Source organism: Mercenaria mercenaria, chromosome 18 (assembly GCF_021730395.1).
Source record: "Mercenaria mercenaria strain notata chromosome 18, MADL_Memer_1, whole genome shotgun sequence".
Taxonomy (NCBI): domain Eukaryota; kingdom Metazoa; phylum Mollusca; class Bivalvia; order Venerida; family Veneridae; genus Mercenaria; species Mercenaria mercenaria.
The window spans coordinates 63,516,896-63,543,144 of NC_069378.1; the positions used below are offsets into that span (position 1 = coordinate 63,516,896).

The following is a 26,249-nucleotide window of genomic DNA, read 5'->3' on the forward strand; positions in this document are numbered from 1 at the left end:
TTAAATATATGTAAAATGACTCCCCCTTTTTCCGATATATCGGTAGGAAGTTTAGCTTTAGAGGCTCGGAATTATGAGAAAAGGGCATCCTGTCTTTACACAATTTGCAGGTGAGGTGCCGACAGAACACAGTTCTGCTTGGTTTAAATTAATAGTCTGTCCCTTACGCTTTTAAATGTAAATATTATCGTTTAATAGAAACTGGTATCGATACCTATATTCTTCATGTCGTTAAATGAAATCTCTAGGCCTATAACTAGAAAATTTTGCTTTGCACCCCACCCCATCGCGATCAAAGTTTGATAAACACAAAAATTTGAATTTTTCCAACATAGATATAATCAACTTAGATTGGATTTATAAACTCAAACATGGTTGGTGAGATCTACAGATAAATTGAAAAATATATAATAAATACCTTCTGTTCATCAAATGTTCATTAACTATGGAAAAATCCTTCAAACTTTACGCTTCGTCATGTTTATGCTTTACATTACACACCATCACTACATCAGTAGACTGCATAGATTTGTAAAGTAGACACAAACATTTTTCAAAAGTTTTAGTGTAAGATTTAAAGTTAGCATGTCAACTTTCTCGACTCAAATTAATTTGGAAAACGAAATTGAATTTTTGTAAATGTTGTTTGCCTGTCATTTTCAGGGATGAAATCGCCGCGGCGTGTAAACTTACTTCGAGTCAAATACGCGTAATAATACAATAATAAGGAACGTCAATGCAGTCGCGTATCAAGAGAGGTAGCGCTTATTACAAGTTAAAGTAAAGTTAGGTTGAAAAATGATATTTTTAATAAAAATGCAGATGAAAAGATTTCATAAATCTCGGACCTTTCGACTTCGGCCAAAATTGATTCGGGATCCATAATTTAATTACGTTGGACCCGCAACAGCATATTCAAAACGTTCACCAACAGCGCGTGCTCACGAGAATCTCCTTGTTTGTACACGTTTTTTTCCCTGTTTGTGCATGCCCGAAATCGGCAAAAAACAAAGGTTTTATGCAAGAATGTATTTTTATCATTTTTAGCTGACAGTATGTAATAGTTATCGTTCGAGGAATAGGTCTGCATTGTGTTTATAGACCGGTGAGGGATTTTCAAATCTCCTCACAGGTCTATAAATACCATGCAGACCTACTTCGAGAATGATAACTGACTTACCTTAAGTTACCTACATGCTTCTTTGTTATCTAGATATCATGGCGGGAAAAGTGTAAGACGTGTTTTTTGTGTCTCACGGATTATGGCGAAAATATAGCTAAATAGTGGACTGATTTTTAAGAATTTTATATCAGTGAGTAGAGAATGTAACAGGGAATTTGATGGACATAAAACTGTTCTAATATGAAAAATAAAAAAAGAGAGAAAAGGAAGAAAAAAAAGTGAAAGTGATGATGAACAAAATCTGAGTAAAATATCAAAATACGGATTATCCCCGTCGGCTGTAGACCATACAATAGACTTAAGTCAGGTATTGAGTGAGACGAACTCTATTCTATACGAAGAGGAGATTACCCCGCAGGTAACTGTACCTGTCAACAATAGCTTTGATGTATTGAACGATCAGGTGGGTCACGAACAAGTGTCTTTGGTAGGGTCTGGCAATATGGCGGAGGCTAAGGCAGGCGAGTCAAATGGACCCACAAATGCAGACATTATTGCTATGCTGGGAAAAATTAATTTGAAACTGATCGATGTAGATAAGAAGCTCGAATCTCTTGAGTCAATACAAAGAAAAGTAGAAGCTAAGGTCCAAGGGTTAGAAAATAAAGTAGACAATTTTGATTATGAACTTAAAAAACTATGGTTACACGTTGATTCTACATCCAAAGCGACGGATTCAAAAATTGATCATGTTGTAAATCGTGTATTGTCCACTGAGATCGAAAGTGAGGTGGCTCGTAAGAGGATTGAAAATCTTGAAAAGAAAATGATGTCGAAATGAAAGAGACCTTGACATATATGCAATCGCAATCCATGCGCAATAATTTGATTTTCGGTGGAATTAAGGAAGAAACAAATGAAAATCCTGAAAAAACAGAAACTATCCTCCGAAATTTCATGGTTGAAAAACTACAGCTTGCAAGAGAATTAGTTGCAAATATGAAAATTGAAAGGGTACATCGTATGGGTCCTCCTGCACAAGATCAAACTGAAAGGCAAACTAAAATTCGCCGCATTGTTTGCAAGTTCAACCTGTTCCAGGACAGAGAAGTTGTTCGGAAATCCAGTCATAAACTTAGGAGTACGAGTTATTATATCACGGAGCAGTTTCCACCGGAAATTGCAGTGAAAAGGAAAAGTCTTTTCAGGAAAATGAAGCAGGAAATACTGCCTGGGTCTCATACGATAAGTTATACGTCAACGGCAAAGTTGTTTCCGACGCGTAGGAGCTCGCGGATGGACTTAAGTGTTTAGTTTGGAACTGCAACGGACTTAGTTCTGCTAAAAGAGCGGACAAAAATTTCACAGATTTCTTGACGGAAAACGATCTTATATACTTACGGAGTCATGGACTAGTAAATCAAGTAACATTGAATTAGACGGTTATTTTTGTTACAATTTATATCGAAAATTCAGGCATCGCAATGCAAAGCGAAATAGCGGTGGAATTGTGATATACGTACGAAATAGTATTAAAGATGGAATTACTCTTGTAAAAAATGTACATGATACGATTGTTTGGATAAAGTTTGATAAATATTTCTTCAAAAACTCTTCCGATATTTACTTGGCGGCAGTATATTTATGGCCCGGAAATTCCCCGGTTGCAAATATTTTGGATATAGACTTATTTGACTGTTTGCAAAATGATATAGAATATTTCAAAGCTAGAGGCACGGTTCTTATTTCCGGTGATTGTAACGCAAGGACATCGTGTAAAAACGATTTTATCTTATGTGATAGTTATGTGTCGGACATCGACGAGGATGAATATTTTATTGATACGCCCCTGCCAAGATTTTCAATGGATAAGGGAAGTAACTCTTATGGTAACAGGCTAATAGACATGTGCAAGTCTACCTCCCTTAGAATAGCTAACGGTCGTCTAGGCGCCGATTTTGGCAGAGGTGTATATACATGTTATAGTTATAATGGAGCCAGCGTGATTGATTATTTACTATTAAGTGAAAAAGATTTTAACATGATAAATAATTTTAATGTTAGTAATTTCAATGAGTTCAGTGATCATTCTGCTTTAAAATTTAAAGTGTTGTGTCATTCAGGGGTTGAAAATTGCTCCACATCCTTCAATTACGAGTTTGTCAAATGGGATGATAACGCAAAAGAAGCATACCGTGCTGGATTGATAGCAAAGCTACCAGTATTAAATGACATTTTATACCAATATGAGATAAACAATGCAAATAGTATAAATGAAATGGTAAACGCATTCACGGACGTAGTTAGGGGGGTGGCAGACCCCTTATTCTTAAAATATGGCAGTAAAATTGACAATTTCGAAGTCACACAAGAAGATAAGTCGTCTAAATGGTTCGACTATGACTGTAGAGAGGCAAAACGTTTGTATAAACATGCTCTTTCTCAATTCAATAAGTCTCATACGGAGTCTAATCGACTGGAATTGGTGCAGTTAAAGAAATCATACAAAGATCTTATAAAGAAAAAACGCAGGTCTTTTAAATGGCAATTAACAAAAATTTTGAAAACTTAAAAAGGTGCAAACCTCGGGAGTTTTGGCGTTATTTTAAAAGTCAAAAGGGGGCAAATAATAATGGAATAGGAATAGATGATTTTAAACTTTATTTTGAGAATATGTTCTCGGGTGTAAATCATGCTTCTAACCAGAGTGCAGAAAATTTTATTAATAGTCACGATTTTGATGATTTTAACCCTGTTTTTTCTGAATTAGATAGAAATATATCCTATCAGGAGGTATGTAAAGCAATTTCGATGCTTAACAGAAATAAAGCAGCTGGTATGGACAACCTGCTAAATGAATACTTTATTGAAGTAAGTGATATTCTTTCAGGTCATATTACTGAATTATTTAATAATATTTTAGAATCCGGTATTTTTCCGGAAATATGGACAAAAGGTTGTATAATACCGTTGCATAAAAAAGGAAATAAAGAAGATGTACAAAATTACAGAGGTATAACCTTACTAAGTCATCTTGGTAAACTGTTCACTAGTGTATTAAACCAACGAATTACTAAATGGTGCAATGAAAATAATGTGATATCCGATGCACAATTCGGATTTAAAAAAGGTTGCTCAACAATAGATGCTGTGTTCATTTTACAATCCCTGATTGAAAAATTTTTGAATGAAAATAAACGATTGCATTGTGCATTTATTGATTTACGCCGTTGTTTTGATTCCATTTACAGGAATGCACTATGGTATAAATTGTATAATACTGGTTTAAATGGTAAATTACTAAGAATTGTAAGAAGTATGTACAACTCAGTAAAATCATGTATAAAGTCATGTGGAAGTTTTTCTGACTTTTTTCGATATTTCTATAGGTTTACGTCAAGGGGAGATAATTTCGCCTGTAATGTTTTCTTTGTTTATAGAGGATCTAGAACTATATTTACAAAGTTCGGATAATTCTGGTATATGTTTTCAAGATGTTTGTTTGATTTTACTTTTGTTCGCTGACGATATGGTTCTTATTGGTGAAAATCCTTTTGATCTGCAATGTTCATTAGATAAATTACTCGAATATTGTAATAAATGGGGTTTGTAGGTAAATGTGCCCAAAACTAAGATAGTTGTTTTTCGTAAGAGAGGTGGTCTGAAAGCCGATGAAAAATGGACATACGGAGAAGCTGTTATAGAGGTAGTCAATGACTTTAATTATTTAGGGGTTACACTTAATTATACTGGAAATTTTAATTTAAATACTCAAACTTTGTATGGTAAAGGTTTAAAAGCTCTTAGTACCCTCATAGCTAATTTAAAGAAATATGATACAAAACCAAAACTGGCGTTACAGCTATTTGATTCCTTTGTGGCATCGACAATTATGTATGGTAGCGAAATATGGGGGTTTTCTAAGTCGAAAAAATTAGAAAATATTCATATTAGATTTTGTAAAGTTCTTCTTGGTGTAAGACAGTCTAGTTGTAATGTAGCTGTGTACGGTGAGCTTGGAAGATATCCGCTATATATAAATAGATACATCCGCATCATTAGATATTGGTTTAAAATAACGAATGCAAATAATATTATTATCCAGTGTATAGTTGATTCTGGTTTGAAAGATGCCCGTAAGGGATGCAATAACTGGTTCACACAAGTATGAAACTTACTTGAAAGATATGGCTTTTTAGATGTTTGGTTAAATCCTACAAATGTAAACCAGAGTCAGTTTTTGAGTGTTTTTAAACAGAGATTATTAGACGAGTATATACAAGAATGGAGAGCCAGTATAGATTCGAATAATGTTCTTATATTGTATAGATCTGTTAAAATTAATTTTGGATTGGAATCTTATTTAGAAAATATAGTATCGAGAAAACTAAGAATAGCATTAACAAAAATAAGAATCTCAGCACATAGTCTCAGAATACAAACAGGTAGATTTTCACGTGAAAGAGTAGATCGTAACCAAAGGTTTGTGAAATTTGTAATACAAATGATATTGAAGATGAATTCCATTTTGTTTTTAAGTGTCCACCATATGAAAGGTTAAGACGATTGTATATTAAAAGTTATTACAGAAATAGACCAAGTATGTTTAAATTTATACAATTATTAAATAGTAGCAGAAAAAATGAAATTGAAATGTTATGCAAATTTATTTATGAAGCAGTGGAACTGCGATACCAGATCATGAATAGTTAGTCCAATAAATGTAATACATGTATATGTGAAATTATGTTCATACAAACTGAAGTTAAACTGTTCCGAACTACTTTTTGTGTTCTATAGACTTTAGCCGTTTATTGTTGTTATTAAAGCATAAATGTCATTATATCGTGTTTCAAAACTGCGTAATATTGTAACGCAACATGTTTTGTAATGTGTCCATTTTACGTATCGCTACATTATAAAAGTCAGTACCTTAGTTAACTATACATGAATCAGACATGAAGATTTCAAAAATGAAATAAATGCTATGTAAGCATAGAGGTCACATCTATCTACAACGTTGCATAACATGGACATTTTACCGACATGTATGGTTTTGTTGAACCTATGCGCCACTCGGCTTGTATCTTACTAATTTCATTGTAAACTCTAGTTGTTGTTGTTTTTAGTTAAAAACTGATGTTAAGCAGTCCCGAACTACTTTTTTGTGTAGTGTAATTAGTTTACTCATCTGCACTGTAAGCTCTTGTTGTTGTTTTTTTAGTTAAGAAACTGATGTTAAACAGTTCCGAACTACTTTTTGTGTAGCGTAATTAATTGACCTGCGGCGCATAGGTGCGACATTGAATATTATATAATTAACTGTATAGTACTTGTATGCTATTTAAATGTTAATCCGTCCATCCAAATCCTGAAATATCTTACAAATAATTCATAAATATATGTATATGATTAATGTCAAAATCCGTTATAATTGTTTGAATGTCATCTGTATTTTCATGCCATGCAAATATGCTTGTAAATGTATTTATCACGAGGAACTTTTAGTTCAAGTGAAATAAAATTCTGTTCTGTTCTGTTCTGTTTGTTTTACATAGTCCAGGTTGGCTTCGGATTTGTAAAACGTTTGTAACATGTATGTGTAATTAAAAACAAATAATTAAAAGAAGGAACAAGATCATGTGTGCTACAATTTATCGGTTGCTATTAATATAACGAAATGCCCAACTTGCTACGCTCCTGTAAATATATTAGTCAGCAATTAGGACATAACATTTGTATTGCATGAAAAATCCGTGCACATTTGGCAAACATTGAGATTATAGTCTCTTTCTAAGGTCAGCAAGTTTGTCAGAATGTGACGAGAATAGCATTTTATCAGGGTTTTTTTTTTTTTTTTACATATTTGAAGAAACTGTAAGTTTATTTAGTTCTTTAATTTGAAACTTAAATACACATTGCCGTATAAATGTATTAATATAGACTTATCATTACATTATCACAAGAAATTCGTGTCATCCGTATCACATTAGTCAGTAAATGGCGCGTGCCCATTATACAAATAGCGTAATTGGGTTATCTTGTATGTATAGGATATAAGACGAAAACGATCCAATATGTAAAATACTGGACTGTCCGAAGCGCGTTAGCGCTGAGGACCGTCCAGTATTTTACATATTGGATCGTTTGAGGCTTATATCATACTTAAAACATTGTTTTTATGGCATAACCAATAAAAAAAATACGTATAAACCATTGACGTTAAATTTTCTTAAATTAATTCGGTTTTTATGCACTTTACCGCATTTAATAACAGTTGCTATATGATTATGAAATACTCAGTAGAACCTCATGACTATTTTACGCACGTTTTTCTCATAATGTATGACTGCGTTTTTCTCGGGTTTCTCGCCTTCGTAATATTGGACTTTCTTTAGCCCGGGATTCTCGTGATGCTATTAATTGTGTTTACACATGTACGGAATAAGCAGTAGTATTATCACAAGTGGCGGTTGGAGGAAAGAAATTTTGTGACATTTTAGAGACAAAAAAAAAAACTGGATTTATTTTAATTCATGGCAAGGGTCAAGTGATTAATATGTTCTTTTTATTTAAGTGTGAGCAAGGAAACTTGCTTTGTCAAGTTAAAATTTACATGGGTATGGCGAATTAGGATAATCACTGATAATGTTTCACTGAAAGCGTAGTTGGAATCGGACAGCTGGAGAAAATGATTGCTGCATGTGCACTAAATGAGAAAATGGGTTGTTTGTTTACACGCCTGGCAATATAATGTTGTGATTTATTAGTTCAATGACAGTTTTTGTTGGGTTGTACATGAATTTGCCCGAAAATCTTCAAATTTAGTGCAAGAAGACTTATACAGAACAGACAATTTTAATATATTATCGGATACAGCTACTGGTAAGTCAAAACCATTCTAAACTTGTGATATTATTTTCGTTCCTTTAAACCGGTTAACTCACGGAACATAACAGCCAGGCGGAAGCTGAAAACTAAGGAAAACTTGCTTTCAATATGAATTTTATCTATGCACTCGAATTAAGCTACTCTTATTTAAGTTATTATCACAATGGATGTTTAATGTGGTCCCAACTGGAGTGCTGAAAAATATATTTGATATCATTCACTTTGAATTTATTAGATTTATTTTCACTAAAATCTCAGTATTTCATAAAAAAAATAGCAGAAATAGAATATACGAGTACAAAATTAAAAGATATTTCGGCAAAACTAAGGTTCATGTAAGTACATGTGTCCCTTAATTGCAGTTGTTTTTCTTTTCCAATAGGCAGTCTCATAGACTGAACAAATGTGAACAAATGCTTCATACTGGCTTCAAACACAAGAAATGAAGGCAATTTGTTCTTCGTAGGGTGCTATAAACGTTTATATTTTGAAAGGTTTATGAACATCGTGTTTTTTTACATTTTTTTTTCAATACGAATGTAATACTCAAATAAACATAAACTGTAACCATCAATACCCACAACAAAAATATGAGCTGCACCATGCGAAAACCATCCTATTGAAAAGGGGAAATAATTCTACCAAAACTGAAGGCAACAAAGTTATTTTTGTCTCACTTTGTATCATATGAAATGCTTAATAAATGGACCAAGTTTGAAAGAAATATCTTAACTATTTTTCAAGAAATATTAGTGTTTATGTCGAAAGCCCGAACGGACAATGTAACCAGCCTGGCAAACGCACTGTGTGGTTTTCTCACGACGCGGCTCAAATCATTTTCAGGGGTTTACATGAACATTCATAAACGTATAAGCATTTGTTTAGTTTTTTCTATGTACAGATGTATGGATAAATTCGGAAAAAATGGATTGTGACATAACAAAAATGAGCTATGTATACGAGGATGTAATGCTTCACTTAACTTTCGTAAATCGTAAATGATTATTACTATTATTTTTATGCTTCCCGAAAGGCGAGAATATAGTTGACACTTTGTCCGTCCTTCCGTCCGTCCGCCCGTTCCGTAGTATAACTTGAAAAGTATTAACGGCATTTTATTAAAATTTTACATAATCATAGAGGCCATTGAGACAAAGAGGAGTGTTACAGGACCATAACACTACCTTACCTAGCTTTTGAATTATCAACATTTATTATACAAAATAAGGCTTGTCCGGAGCATTACTTGAAAAGTATTATGACATTTCATGTAACCTTCACAAAATCATAAAGGCCATTGACAGTACGGCCTCAAAGAATTATCATGATTGGTCTAATAAAACTGCTTTTTAAACAGAGAGCAATATATTCTTGCACAATTTTTGAAACTGGAAACGTGAACAATATTGAGGAAGTTGTTGCTCTAGTAAGTTGTTGTTTAGGGAGTAAGACTACGTCGATGCATGCAAAATATGTATAATGCTATTTTTAACTTTTTGCGATTTTGTCCATATATATTATGCATCTAGATCTATACATAAAACTTAGTTTTGATATTAATTTTCCTTTTTATTATCAGTACTGTGTTATTATATTGGACTGCTTTCATTTGATTATAATATTTCTATATGGAATTTCACTACATGTATGATAAATATTGGACTACACGAAAACATTAATTCTGTATATAAATCGTTTTCCTTGCACAGTCCAATATTAAAATAATATTGGACTCCACGTGGAAAATACTGTACTAAGTCCCATTGAAAGCAGTCCAATATTAAAAATACAGTACAGCGAGAACAAAGGAGTGACGTCATGACAATGTTTTAAGGTAAAATAATCTTAGCAGGCTGGGCAGTTCTCCCAAGGCTATATCATCTCAATCGGGGTAAATAATATACACCGATCGGTGTGACAGGGATAACATAAGAACAATAGAAAGTTTTGATAACGTTTTATTAAGAAAGTGCTAATACTCATACCATCATGACAACTTTGTAAGATAGATGTATAAAAGTTCAGCATTGTTTACAAAAGGAATACAGATAACATTGTACGCAGGCGTGTTTGTATTAATCGTATGTGATAAATGGAAACTTTCAATAAATGTTGATAAAACAAAAATTGTAATCTTTAGCAAAGGAAGATACCCAAGAAATCTACAATTTAAAATTGGAAATGATACTGTAGAAATAGCCGATAATTATAAATATCTTGGTATATATTTTTCTAGGAGCGGAGCTTTTTTACAAGCCAAAAAGCATATTGCCGAACAGGCAAACAAAGCATTATTCTGTCTTTTGAGGAAGATTAGAACTTTATCACTACCTTTTGACATGCAGATAGATCTTTTTAAAAAAACAGTAAAACCAATACTTTTATATGGAAGTGAAATCTGGGGCTTTGGTAATATTGATGTTATAGAAAGAGTTCCATTAAAATTCTATAAGTACGTTTTCAGTTTAAAAAAGTCGACACCATCCTATATGATCTATGGTGAATTAGGCATCACTCCAGTTTCTGTAGATATAAAGAATAGAATTGTAGCTTTTTGGACAAAACTTGTAGAAAACACTGGTGATGTAGCCCAACAAAAGGTATCATCTAAAATTTATAGGTTGATTTATGAATTACATGCGTCTAAAGAAACTAAATCCAAATGGATTGAGAATATCAAAAATATACTTTGTACATCAGGATACTCAGGAATATGGTATAGTCAAAGTTTTTCAAATCCCAAGTGGTTAATTAGATCATGTTCTCAAAAACTAAGAGATATTTTCATACAAACATGGTATGCGGGAATAGAAAGAACATCAAATACAAATATGTATAAGCTCTATAAAACTGTATATAAACGAAGCACTTATATCAATACTTTACCTACATATTTATGTAAAAGAATGATGTCATTTTTAACAAGAAACCATCGTTTACCAATAGAAGTTGGAAGATGGAGAGGAACACCTTCAAACGAAAGAAAATGTTTATTCTGTAATGATATTGGTGATGAATTCCATTATGTATTAGTATGTTCACACTTTAATGATATAAGAAAGAAATATATAGACAAGAAGTATTACCAACGACCAAATATCATAAAATTTGGAGCATTACTATCTAATGATAACTATAAAGATCTTAAGAACTTAAGTTTATTTATGAATAAGATAATGAAAACTATAAATGTTTAAGGCAAACTGTATAATTGTTATATATTGTGAAATAGTACCCTATTGTTTGATACGTATATGCTGAAATACTATTTCATTGTCTGATACATTTACGCTGACATAGAATTATTTCATTGTTTTGTTAGTACATTGTACTGTAATGGTAAATTTGTTATGTACTAAAAACTATTTGTCTAGATGTATCTTTTATATCAATGTCCTTGGTTACAGGAATCATTGTAATGGTAAATTTGTTATGTACTGAAAAGTATTTGTATACATGTATCTTTTGAATGAATGTTCTTGGTTACAAGAATCATAATCTTAGAAACCATTTAAACAGAAGATAATCTGGCGTTTTCCTAATACTAGCTAGTTTTCATTAATAATCAACATGAATGAAACCGCAAAGCCTTTGGAAAACTGCAATAGTAAACAAATAAATTTTAATTTTATATCGCGATGGTAAATAGTCTAAATTGTCTTCAGAAACAACACATACATTTATGATCCATGTAACAATTAATTATAAAGTGTATAATAAATTAGGCTGCCGTTTGCTAATATATCGCTACACTAAACATACATATGTTACCGCCATTGATATTGTTTGAAATGTTTTTTCTTTACTGTGATGCTTTGCTGTTCATTATGTATGAGCCTAAGTATTGAAATAAAAGTTGAAAGTTGAAAGTTATTGTTGATATACAGGTAAACTAAATCAAAAATATAAACTATATAAAATATAAATGTTAGTACTTTTCTAGAAATATTGTGTTTTTGTTGTTGTTGTTGTTGTTCTTTCTGTTGTTCTTGTATTTCTCTGATCCGGGCAAAGTAATCCGACCAAGGTTATACATGTATACACCGATCAGGCGCGCCAAGATGACACAACGAAATGTGCAAAAGATCCGAGAATATATGAAAACCTTATATCTTCTTGGCAATGAAAGTAAAGAGTACTTCTAAATAATAGGTTTATAGTTCGAGGCCTTTGTTCTCTGTGACATGGCATCGATTTGAATAAACATAATTTCGTTTAAAGTCGTTCTCGTCCTCCACATTTGATTCACGTGAAGAAGTTGTCAGTTACTTGTGGATGTAAAGTCAATACAAGTTTAGAATCCAGGAAACTGACTGCTTTACACAAATGAAAGATTGTCAGGTAAACGGCAAAAGACCGACAAAACTTTGTACAGTACAAAATATATAATTATATTTAAAGACATAAAATGTCAACCGTTAATAATTTGATATGAATTAACAATATTCAGCAAAATTAGAACATTTTTAAGAAAACAAGAAATGTGCTTTGACCCGTCTCCCACCCATTACCACTACTTAAAAACTGCCTTTAAAAATATGTTTAATCTGTTAATCTTATTTCAGACACGTCCGGAAACGTTATAAAATATATCACAAACATTTAACTTGGTTATTGTTAAAAAATACAACTTTGTCATTTATGTTCCACGTTAATTTACGGAAATTTTCATTAGCGGATTAATTATTAACTTGGAAGATATTTGTGGTCTTTGTATTTTTTCCAATTATATCATTATTATTATTATGATTTACAGTTATGATATGGCAAAGTATCGATAGGTCACGTTGTTTTGAGCTCTTAAAAAAATTACGTTTCGGTGCTTAAATTTTGTTAGTTTTAGTGGATTTTATATGGAATTGAAGAGAATGAGTTGTGCTGTAACGTAAGCATAGAATAAAACGAATAAAACAAAGGATTTTTACGTTATTACAAATTTTGTGTGAAACAATGGATTTTATCGGATTATGTGATCTTCGCTCACTAGGTATATGACATTTTTTCGTCCGTGTAAGAAACATTATTTGCCTTGGGGCCTTACTGTTTGTAGACTAATGTAGACTTTTGTGTGGGATCAAAGAACAAAGGAGCAAAGAAACGGAAAAAATCACAATCTTCTCCAAATACGGTGTGCGATACTCCCGCTAAACGTCTAGTTCAGAGCGATAATAGTTATTTGTCAGCTATGGCGTCTCCACAGAATGTGATGCCAAATGGTGTACCTTACCCTTACTACACTCCTCCCCAGTTTGCAAATCAAATGAATCCTTCATCGCCACTAACACAGTCACTGGCCCAGCCATTCCCCTCCCAACTTGTGGCTCAACAGCCTTCTTCACCTACTGCTGAGTTTCAACGGTTAGTGATTGATAAACTTGAAAAACTTGAAAACCGATTAGTGAAACTTGACTCTATTGAGAAACAATTGACAAATATGTCACAGAAAATGGCATTAGTAGAAAGTAGGGTCACTTCGCTTGAGTCGTCTGTTCGCGAAAACAATAGTAAATTGGTGGAACTAGAGGCCAGTCGATCAGTGGATTCGCAAATATGCGATGAAATTAAAATGAAACAGAATAACATTGATACTGTCCTGAAGGAGGAACGAGATCGCATTAAGAAACTTACAAGTGACTGTGAACACCTGAAGAAAAATAACTCTTCCCTCACAGATGAGCTCGTTGATTTACAATCTCGGTCCATGAGGGACAACTTATTGTTTTTCGGGATCTCTGAGGCCACCTCGTCCGAGGAACGTAAAAACGAGAACTGTGCCACAAAAATATTGGATTATCTCACGACGAACTTGAAAATCACTGAGGCAAGGGAGAGAATTAAGATTGACCGAGCCCATCGTATTGGAAGCTTCATTCATGGGAAAACCCGGCCTGTTGTCGTAAAATTTAATTACCATGAAGATAAACTGCTAGTTAAACAGTGTGTCTTTGATGCTAACAAAAATGTAACTGATCCTTCCGTCCGCGTCGGGGATCAGTTTCCCAAGGCCATCCAAGAGAAACGTAAGAAACTTATCCCCACCCTCGTTGCTGCAAAAAAAGACGGTAAAACGGCAAAATTGTCGTACGATAAACTGTTCATTGGTGACAAAATGTTCACTGTTGATACAGTAGCACGTGCTGGATATGAAACATCTAGTTAGGATAACTCACAGAAACAGTTATCTTTTCTTTTATGGAACGTCCAGGGTATTAAGTCTAAATTGGATGATTGTGACTTTTTGAATTTTGTTTCTGATTATGATATACTTCTTTTTACTGAATCTTGGAATTCAAATTTATCCAATGTACAAATTGATGGGTATGACTATTTTGACTGTCCAAGACCGAAAACAAACAGTAGGGCAAAACGCTTTAGTGGTGGAGTTTTATTCTATTATAAAGAAATTTACCGTAATGCCTTAGAACTTGTAGATGTTAATAATAAGGGTATTATATGGATTAAACTTAAAAAAGAATTTTTAAATTCCGATAATGATGTATATTTGTGTACATGTTACATTCCGCCTGAAGATTCAGCTCTGTACAGAAATGTTAACTCTATTTTGTTTGAATTTGATTTTTTTGAATACCTTAATGCTGAAATTAGAAAATATAGTGACCGTGGTGATGTGTACTGGCTTGGTGATCTCAACGCACGGACGGGTGAACAGCCAGACTATATATCTGATATACATTTAGATCGCTATGTCAATTTACCGGAAAATATGGATCACTCTATTCAGTTACCCGTTAGGGTCAATTATGACAAACAGATTAATCCTTTTGGATTAAAACTGTTAACGCTTTGTAAAGAAAATAATCTATCAATATTGAATGGGCGGCGTGAACCTGGCTATTGCACTTTTCATTCTATATTGAGGAACAAACCTGTGTCCAGTACAGTTGATTATTTAATTACGAATTGTGAAAATTTTAAATATGTCTCTAACATGTGTGTAATGAATATTATGGAATTTTCGGATCATTGTCCCATATCATTTTCTCTGAATTATAATATTTCATTAAGAAATATCAATAATTTTGAATCTCATGAAAAAATCGTATGGAACACAGCTGAGAAGGATAAATTTTTGAATCTTCTTCAAAGCAAATCTCATATGTTTACTGATATTACAAACAGGTTGGATTTAGGTGAAATTGATATTGATAGCTGTATGTATACCTTTTCCAATTTAGTGCAAGATATTTCCTGTCAACGTTTTGGGAGACGATTTTCTAATAAACAGATTGTAAAAAAGAAGTCACCTTGGTTTGACTTAAATTGTCGTGCAGCGAAGGAGACGTTTATGCAAGCCAATCGTGTACTAAATTTAGATAACTGTGCCGAGAATAAAAATGCATTTTTAAAATGCAGAAGTCAATATGCTAAAATAAAACGTCATGCGAAAGCTAATTTTTTTAATAAGGAAAAATTGAAATTGTCTGATCTTAGCAAAAATTCTCCTCGTAAATTTTGGAAGTACATTAAGAAATTTAATAAAAATGGTCCCAAATCAAGTGAAGTGAAGTTAGACGATTTTGAACAATATTTTTCAACGATGTATAACACACCGAATTATGATGATAATGTAGGGTTCGATTTTATTTCGCCTGAACCTGATATAAATGTTGAAACACTTGATGCTCCTATTACGGTTGATGAAATTAAAAAAACTATAACTTTATTGAATCGAAATAAAAGTTCTGACATTGAAAATAATGTAGCTGACTTTTTTATAGATGCCAAAGATTTCATTTCACCTCACTTATGTTTAATATTTAATAAAATTTATGAATCTGGAATATACCCAGAATCTTGGTCTAAGGGTATAATTGTACCTGTATATAAGAAAGGTGATGTAAATATTCCTTCGAATTACAGGGGTATAACCATAGTAAATGTTACTGCTAAAATTTTCTCACTGTTGTTAAGAAATAGGATCAATAAGTGGTGTGAAAACGAAAATGTTTATATAGATTCACAGTATGGGTTTCGTGATAATCGATCTACAGCTGACGCTGCTTTTCTATTGCATTCAATAATCCAAAAGATATTATCTAAACAGGCTAAATTATGGTGTATATTCATTGACTACCAAAGGGCATTTGACACTGTTATAAGGGACGCACTCTGGGTGAAATTAGTTAATTCTGGAATAAGCTGTAAAATGTTAAATATGATTAAGAGTATATATAGTGTTGTAAAATTTTGTGTTAAATTGTCTTCAAGTATGTCTATGTCAGAGTTTTTTGATGTTACATTGGGTCTAAAGCAAGGAGAACCATTGTCCCCCCTGCTATTTATATTGTTCATGAATGATATTGTAGACAATTTAGACCTCAATGCTATGACAGATAAAGATCTTGAGTTATTATCAATGTACCTAATTTTGTTTGCTGATGATATCGTATTGTTTACAACTGATCCAAATAGTCTTCAAGCACAAATCAATAAAATTTACGAGTACTCTTCAAAATTGGGACTTAAAATTAATGTAAATAAAACGAAAGTTTGTATATTTCAGAAGAGGAAGACTCATCATGATATCGATTTCTTCATTAACGACGAAAAGGTTGAAATTGTTGATCATTTTATTTATTTAGGTATGAAATTTTCTTATACTGGCAATTTGTTAGGAGCTGTTAAAACTTTGTCCGACCAAGCCTTGAGGGCTTATCACAATCTTCTTTCATTATTTGATCGTGTAAATATGACTGTTAAATTAAAACTGCAGATGTTTGATACAATGGTTGCACCTATTCTTTTATATGGTTCTGAAATTTGGGGTGTATACAATTATACTGAAGTAGATAGAATTCACCTGAGATTTTGTAAATATATACTAAGTGTACGTACACAAACACCAAATAATGCTGTCTATGGTGAACTAGGGAGATTCCCACTATCTATTATAGCAAAGGAGAGGTCTATTAAATTTTGGTTAAAGATAATGAAATCTGACAATTCATCATTATATAATATGTATACTGACCAGTGTAATAATATTGTTGGAACTTGCTGGGCAAGTCGTATTAATTCTATTATTGACCATTGACCCAACTCTATCTATCGTTTAAACCAGTTGACCAAGCATCAAAGGCAGCCACAATCACACGAGTTGAACAATACCTGAAAGAAATCATCTCATGGATGAATTCAAACATGTTAAAATTGAATGCAGACAAAACTGAAGTAATTCTTTTTTCGGGTCAAAAACACTCCAAACATGTCGAAAATCTAGAACTGAAAGTTGGCGAATCGAGCATAAGACCATCAAAAACTGTTCGAAACCTTGGTGCTACGCTTGATTCGAACATGCACATGGACCATCATGTTTATTCTGTGACTCGAACATGCTACGGCCAAATACGACACGTTGGTCATATTCGACCATATTTGACAACTGAAGCCACAAAAACCCTGATAAACTCGCTTGTGACCTCACGATTAGATTACTGCAATGCTCTTTTGTACGGCGTGCCAAAATCAACAACGAGCAAACTGCAAAATGTCCAAAACACAGCTGCACGTCTTATTACGAAAACAACCCGTTTTGAACATATAACACCAATCCTTAAAGATCTTCATTGGCTTCAAATACAAGATAGAATCAAATACAAAATTCTCATTCAAACATTCAAGGCCTTGCATGGACAGTCGCCGGTGTATATGAGAGACTTACTGGAGGTGTACGTGCCAACTAGAAATCTGAGGTCAGCAAATGCAGCAACAACCCTTGTGCCACAAAAAAGTCGACTGGTTACCTACGGGGATAGAAGTTTCAGGGTTGCCGCCGCAAAACTATGGAACTCTCTCCCTGACAATCTCAGAAAAGATTCATCACTTAATTCATTCAAAAGAGCTCTCAAAACACACCTTTTCAAAATTTTCTACAACACATAGATACCAGCTGTGACTGTTTCTACTCATAATAAATATGCCATTGTTATTTTTGTAATACAGAACTACAGCAAGTCATTCGTGACGAAGGTCTCTTAACTGTACAATTCATCATGTAATTAACTAAATTGACAATCCATCTTTTATTTCATCATGTCACATTTTAAGGGTTATGACGTTCTATGTGTGTGTTTTTCGCAAGACTTGAGTTTCACTTGAAATGTGTGGTATTTCTTTCTAAAACAGTACATGATGGCACCATTTACCGGGAGGTTGAACCACTATATGCAGCCCGTCTGGGCGTACCAGATGTTTAAAGGACTGGTATTGGCAATAGGGGTAAAACGACCTCAGGGGTGGGGGGGGGGGTGCGGTCATGGCTGTTTGTTACAATAAGGCTGTAAATATTATCATTGTTCATTTATGATATTGTTGTTATTTTTTATTATTATATACAACGCCATTGAAAATATCATTTATAAAAAAGGCGTTTAATCAAATTGTTCAGTTTCAGTTTTGTGATTGCATATGTCATGTTTTGTTATTTTCCTACATATCTGCGATGTGTCACATGTTTAATTGTAAAGCGCCTTTGAACGTATATTACATATGAAAAGGGCGCTCAACAAATCTGGTATAATAATAATAATAATAATAATAATTTGGGTTTTTCACATCTTTTGAATAATTTCAACAAAGATTTTAATTATTTTCCTATGATAAAAAGAAGATTAAGAGATCAATATATTCAGGACTGGAATGGTTCACTTAATAATTGCTCTAAATTAGACTATTATAAGAAATTTAAAAGTTCATTCGGTTACGAACATTACCTGGATAAAATTGAAAATGATTCACTTCGGATTAAGTTGTCTCGCTTAAGATTAAGCTCACATAGATTTGAAATTGAAATGGGTAGATTTAGAGGGATTGATAGATCTGACAGATTATGTAAAATGTGTAATGCGAATGTCACAGAAACTGAATATCATTTTTTATTATGCTGTACAAAATACTTGCAAATCCGTAGAAAATACCTGACTCACATATCATGGCCAACGATTAATAAATTTAATACTTTAATGTCGTCTACAAATAAAAAAAACATTGTATAATTTGTGTCGTTTTATTAAAGAAGCTTTTGAAATTCGTAATAGCACTCTGGAAGTTATGACTGTTTCTTAAACTGAACTGTATATTTTCTATTTGTAATATGTTGCTGTGCTTATTGTCTTTGCCATATTTCTTGTATATTATTTGTAAATGGCCAAAGGCAAATTGTGTTTTGCTGATTATGCCAATAAACTTGAAACTTGAAACTTGAATTATTATTTTTTTGTTAAATAAAATGTCCTGTTTCATGAAGCATTTTCCACTTAGACAGAAGAGTATACCCGTTTAAACTTGCAGACAAATCTCAAGACCTGTGTAAAATTGAATGTTAAAATTTTACAGCAAAGTCATGTTTATATCAATTTTCAAGATATGTAAAACTGGTCGATTTTTTTTTACTTAAAACGGACTTTCAAAATGGACAAGTGATTTAGAGGTTAATACACGACAGAGCCTGGCCGGGAGGTGATAATCGGCCCGGAAAATGAAAAATGGCCCGAAACATGTTTTGTTTTATGTTCATCTTCATCTTAACTGTCGCGAATCAAACCAGTCTATATTCTCTTTATAACTTTACCGTCATTTCTCTGAAAAGAAGAAAAAAACTGTAACATAGACTCAGGCTGGTGTGTCTTTGATTTATATTAGCTATAAAATGAATTATATTTATGAATAGTATGATGACCGATTTCTGCCACTTCGTTCTGGCGTGTTGATACGACACGCGCCAAGACGACAAAAAGATAAAAAGCGTCACTGTCACAAAAGCCGTATTTTCATTATGAATTGTGTGCTTTGTCCAAACACGTTCATTAAGTACCCATTTAAGTGCCTATTAGTTTCTCAACTTTGATTTTACTTTTCATCTTGAAAATATAAAAAAATCAAGTTTTAACCATTAGATGATATGGGTAAACAGGTCCCAGAAAAGTCACAAATTCGCTATATAGCTAAATCTAGCTAAATATAGCTGGAAATAGCTATAAAACCAATAACAATTGTTCAATATATGTCAATATCAAATATAAAATAGTTATTATCCCGTTCAAGTGGTTTATGAGACAAAAGACAATCACACAGAACGGAGATCTATGCAGTTTCAGTTTCAATACATGTTGCGAATTTCTGCGATAAGTCGTTACAAAATTTGTATTATGCAGCAATGATACTCACAAGTAACACATTCTTCAATGTTTTATCTCAAAATATTGCTGCATTTATTGAAAATGTGACTGCAAAGTTCTTGGTTTTCTGCTATTGTCTTTCATCTTATAAACCATTAAGACGCGATTATGGTCATTTTGCATTTGAATTTGACATATTTTGCATTATTGTTATTGGTTTTATAGCTAATTCTAGCTATATATAGCTAGATTTAGCTAAATAGCGCATTTGTGACTTTTCTGGGACCTGGTAAATAATACAGTCAAATGGGTAATGGGTAATTAAAATATTTATCATAATACAAGCAGAGTTCCACTCCTTGATACCAAAATAAACAATATGTGAAAGGATCAATTAACGATGGTCAATAATGAATGAGAACCTAAGAAACGCAGTGCAAAATCTAGCGTGATAGATTATCGCGTGTTATTTTCAGATATCGGGATATAGTTTTAATTTTGCCAGGTAATTCTATTTATTAATTTAGCGTGTTCAATTTTTTTTATTGAAGTAAGGAAATATTAGATTTAAACTGAATAATTAGATCTCGCTTGTAAGCCGAGCACATGTTATATAGCATTGTCTTACATGGTTCCTGGTTGTGATGATGGCAGGTTGTTTCCGGAAATATTGGCACGTACATTTTCGGATTCTCATACCTAATCAACGGCCTCCATAGCTGAGTGGTAAAGGTCACAGGTTTCGTATTACTTGGTCTTCATTTCTGTGATTTTTAGCCCAAGTCCTGTGGTCCTGTGCAAAATTTATCCAACTGTAACAGAAGATCGGTAGCTTTACCAAGGAACACACCGACCCGATAATGCCAAGAATGCCGTGCGGGGTCTTCATCTTCCAGACGCCGTAAGTCATAAATTGTGTCGGTTTGCCTTAAACCGCAGTCTGACTAAAGTACTTGATCTTCTAAACGAAGATCTGAAAACGACCCATTCACATTCGTCTTCTGTATATTTTGGATTTCCAATATTGCTATTTTTATTTTCGCAAATTTATTTTTGTTTGAACCAATCAGACAACTTGTTTGAATGTCAAAGTGTAAGAAAAAATTGTGGTTAATCCAGGGCTCGAACCTGGGACCTCTCGTTTGAAGAGCAACTGCCCTACCGACTGAGCTAACCGGCTATCTGAAATCTTTTGACATAGAAATTCTTGATATCAAAACCCAAGTCTTTATAAAGCTTACAGAATGCTGTATGGTAGCTTTTGAGTGGCCAGCGGAAGGGTTATCAATACGAGGCCATCAATAGCTCGTTGTCAGATCCTATGCGTAGCGTAATAGGATATGTACTTTAGTCAGATTGCCTTAAACCGTTACCAACAAACCATTACAAAGAAACAAGTTATGGTTTTCGGAGACAATTATTATTATGAATATGTAAATTTGACTTTTTTTCTATCATCCACTGGTAAAACTGGTATAACTCTGTTTGAAAGCTCGAATTTATCTGTTGGTTTTGCTTTATTTCATGAATAAAAGTAAAATCTTTATAGATTATATATTTTTAAACAGTTATTGACCAACGTAAACCCGTCAACAGGTTATAAATTCGTCTATTTAAGACAGTTTTCAAAGGTAATCACCCGAGTTAGATATTTTTCAATAACTAACATGGCATTTGATATTTTGCCTTGATTTTTATCAATGTGAAAGCAATTAGTGAAACTATCCAAATTAAATAAGTCAACGGCGTATAGAAATTAAAATGTGCGTGAAAAGTTCAATCAGGACCCGTTCCGGACAAGTTAGAACTTAGTTGAATGGTATTTAACAACAATAACAAAGTAATTTATATACGTTTACTTAAGAACATTATTTAAATGTGATATGTTAAGTCCACATCTAACGCTTATCATGCTGGACACGACTGATTTTGCCTTTGCGACAGCCTGCACCACCGTGCAGTCTGATCATGATCTGCACTGTTCGCCATTCAGTCAGTATCTTTTTGGTAAACACCCCGTTTAACAGTTAATGATACTGTCCAAACTGAAAGACTGACAAGTTAATTATAGAAATTTAGCAGGGAAATTCGTAGAACAGAACCCAGGTCGTTACTGTGTAATGAGCCATACATTCGCCTCAAAACATAGTCCATTCCTGGATATGGGTGTTTTGTAACGTTAGAAAACTTAAGGTTAAAGGTCACTAATTCAAACTTTGTAACATAAAACACGACAATTTCATGTCGAATTTACGTAACGTGATAGAACGTCTCTTTTTTCTACACTTATTTTTTCATGAAAGTTGTATCATAAATTAACGAAGAAAAAAATGAAAAGAAAATAGGGGGTTGGATGGTTCCTAGTGTATTTCCAGTCAGCGGTGGTCTAGTATCCTAAAATGGCACACATTTTCTCTTGTCCGCACAATACACCCCTACTGTCCGTTTCGATCTAGTATTAACATGAAAGCCGTCTAATGTCATGTTGAATAAATTCTAGAAATGAAAAATTATGTTTCAGATTTGGTACATTTGTATCAGTATCATGAAACTTACTAGCTAGTCTTCAGCAAGTATTATTAATCAATTCACATTAAAAAAAATGGGAAAATTAGGATCTATTTACTCTGGACTTCTTTCGAATACACCGCAGTAATCACACCGCAGGAATCACATTTTCAAGCAAATTACTACCTTTATTCCTTAATTCAAAACTGCGCCATTTTATTGGAACACTTGATAGCTGCAAGTCAAATCATAAAACATGTAAATAAGATCGGATCCATCGCTCAAATCCCATTCTGATGTTTTTTTTTTTTTGTTTTTTTTTGTTTTGTTTTGGATATTTCAATGAGTTATGCACTATAGTATTTGACATGGTAAATACACTAGCGACGTGCGTGAAACACGTTCGCACAGCTGAAAACAAATACCGCATTAATAATACTTGCTGAAGACTAACTAGTAAGTTTCATGATACTGATACAAATGTACCAAATCTGAAAATGATACCTTGCATAGGGAAAACGTTCCGGTATAGCGACGTCTTCATTATGGTAACTTCGTTATCTGCAAAATGTTTCTCGCACCTTTTAATTTTTCGCGGTTTTACCATCGTGATCTCGCGCCTCGCGCTTCATGCATCGCTTTCTCAAACGATATGCAAAGCGCGAAATAACTATCGTGAATGGCGACATCGCGAAACTTTAGCAATTTCGCGCTTTGCTATCGTGATTTCGCGCACGTGAAAATTCTTGATTTCACGCTTTGTCATCGTGATCTCGCGCTTAGCCATCATGATTTCGCGGTTTGCCATCATGATCCCGCGCTTCGAGTATCGCCTGCTCATGATGGAGAAGCGCGAGATCACAATCATGGCAAAGTGCGAAAGAATTCAACAATAGCATTGGGTAGACATTTTAACAAGGTTCAAGGTTCAAGGTTTATTCGGCAAATTTGGCATTATACATGCCTTTGGCCATTAACAAATATAGTAGGAACATGACATATTAACAAACAATACAATACATGTATAAATCTGTCACAGGGTGAGAAAAATGTGCAGTCAGTCCGGGGCTCGAACCCGGGACCCCTCGCTTACAGGGCGAGTGCTCTACCGACTGAGCTAACCGGCTGCCTGACACATATTCTACCCTTACGTGACCAAGTCCGTACCGTGACATACACCCCCACAAATTGGAAATTCGTCCTCGAATTCCGAAGGTACATAATATTGCATGCGTCGTAAGACTGACCAAGAAAGCATGCCACGGTCCCATGTTGGGCGCCAAATGTCACAGGGTGACAAAGTCCGTACCATGACGTGACCAAGTCCGTACCGTGACAAATCTATAGTGCAAAAAAGTAAAAGTGTATGCATACAATAAATAAACGTATTAAGTGCAAAACTTTCCTAGGAAACATCCTAACAAACAAAACATATATAGCAATTTACGTGAAATTATGTGGTATTATTTATAAGTGTATTGATTCTACACTGCGTGGCTTCTTTAAATTAATAAACTAAGCTATCTTAACAAGCACCTCCGCATTTTTTCGAAGCCATTAAATTATTATACTTCTGAATAGTTGGTCATTGTGTATTACAAAGGTGCTTCTTTCTAATATCTTTATATTTACTACAACAAAGAATGAAATGATATTCTGACTCCACAACATTTTGGTTACATATCTTACACAGTCTGTTACTTCTGTCTATATTATTATATCTACCCATCTCAATTTCCAGCAGATGTGAACTTAATCTCATGCAAGTTAACTTTTTTCGTAAATCAGTATTAATTTCACAATATAACTATAAAAACAGAATGGCGTTTTATATTTACAATAACTTTCCAATTTAGGCATAGCATTTATAGATTCACTCCACTCTTGAATGAATTGATCATATAATCTGTTTTTCAACAATGGGAATTAGTTTAAGTTATTATCAAAGTTCATGGGTATATCAGTGTAACCAAGGTGATCTATAATTGAGTTAATTTGATTTGACCAACACATACCGTTAATAGTTCTGCACTGGTCAAGATGAATGTCATATAAAGCAGAATTAGTGTTCCTTATGATCTTTAACCAAAATTTCATTGCTCTTATTTTACAAACAACAGACAAAGGTGGTACCCCTAATTCACCATACACCGCATAATTTGGGGTCTGGCTTTTAACACCCAGGAGGTATTTACAAAACCGAACATGTAACTTATCGATTTCTTTTAACTTGTAGACACCCCAAACATCTGCGCTATATAGTAAAATAGGTAGGACCATTGAATTAAATAAAGACAGTTTAGTTTTTACATCCATTTCCACACAATCAAATAAGGACAGAAGATTAAAATACGCTCTAAGAGCTTGATCGTGTAGAAGCATAACAGCAACTCTGAAGGTTCCTGTACGTGTAAATTTAATACCTAAATAAATAAAACTGTCAACAATATCAACTTTTTTATCATTTATTATGAAAATATCTACGTTATGATTACATTTTCGTTTCTCAAAGATACAAATTTTAGTCTTATCTATGTTAATTTCTAAGCCCCATATAACAGAATAGTGCCACAGACTGTCAATTTGTGCTTGCAGACCATTTGGGTCAGTGGTGAATAAAACAATATCGTCTGCAAATAAAATTAGATATTTAGACAATAAATCTAAGTCATTCTAAGTCAAAGAATTCATATCTAGATTATCAACTATATCATTTACAAAAAAGAATAAACATTATCGGTGACAAGGGAGTAGTATTAGAAATACCGATTTTAAAACAATATAACCCCCCCTGACCCCTTGTCCCTATTCTATAAGTGCACTTTAATCTTGCCCTAAACTTAGAATACTAACTTGCTACCCTTGATACCCTGAAAATCTTTTAAATCTTTAGTTAAACCGAATGAAAACCTTTGGTTTAACCAAAAAAGATTTAGTCTTTGGTCCGGACTGACCCCCTGACCTTTTAACCCTTGGTCCGAACTGACCAATGCCGGACAATTTAAAAAATAAGAAAAAACAGGTTTTCAGGTTGCTTTAACTTGACAAAACCTTACCAATTAACAAAAATGAGAACAAAATCTAAAAATATTAAAAATAATTAACTATAAAATAATTAACTATAAAATGTACCTCCTGTAATATTACTTCCGAATTTCTTATTTATATACTAACTATTATACCGCAGTTAAACAGACGATTTATTGTCGCATTCCTTTTATCAGCTGTTATTTGCAATAATCAATAAAGCGGCACCGGTGCATTAAACCAATATTTGTTTAAAGTTGTTGATATTGATAAACTTGAAAATGACACCGGTGCAATGCTGGTCGCAAACCCACTATATTTCTTTTCTCATGGCGCGACTCATTTTTTTTTTTGTTAAATGTTCTTGCAAACATTTGCACGTTGTTAATGAAGATTATTTTGCATTATTGAATATATTTTACAAGATTATTGTACAATTTATAAACATGAGGGCCGTGATAAGCCGGGTCGCTTATTTCAGTTTCACAGCTCAGGCAAGTAACAATTTTGGTGGAGACTTATCAAATTATTAGCGCTGAATTATTTGAAAACTGGACTGTAGA

General features: G+C 33.4%; 1 protein-coding gene and 1 non-coding gene across 3 annotated transcripts in view; both read right to left on the reverse strand.

The window, feature by feature from the left end:
* LOC123538787 (uncharacterized) overlaps positions 1-26,249 on the reverse strand; it is a 41,291-nt gene that overhangs the window by 10,282 nt on the left and 4,760 nt on the right. The window lies entirely within an intron of this gene.
* On the reverse strand, positions 23,714-23,786 carry Trnat-ugu (transfer RNA threonine (anticodon UGU)). The gene has a single exon. It is a non-coding gene; the product is annotated as a tRNA-Thr (tRNA).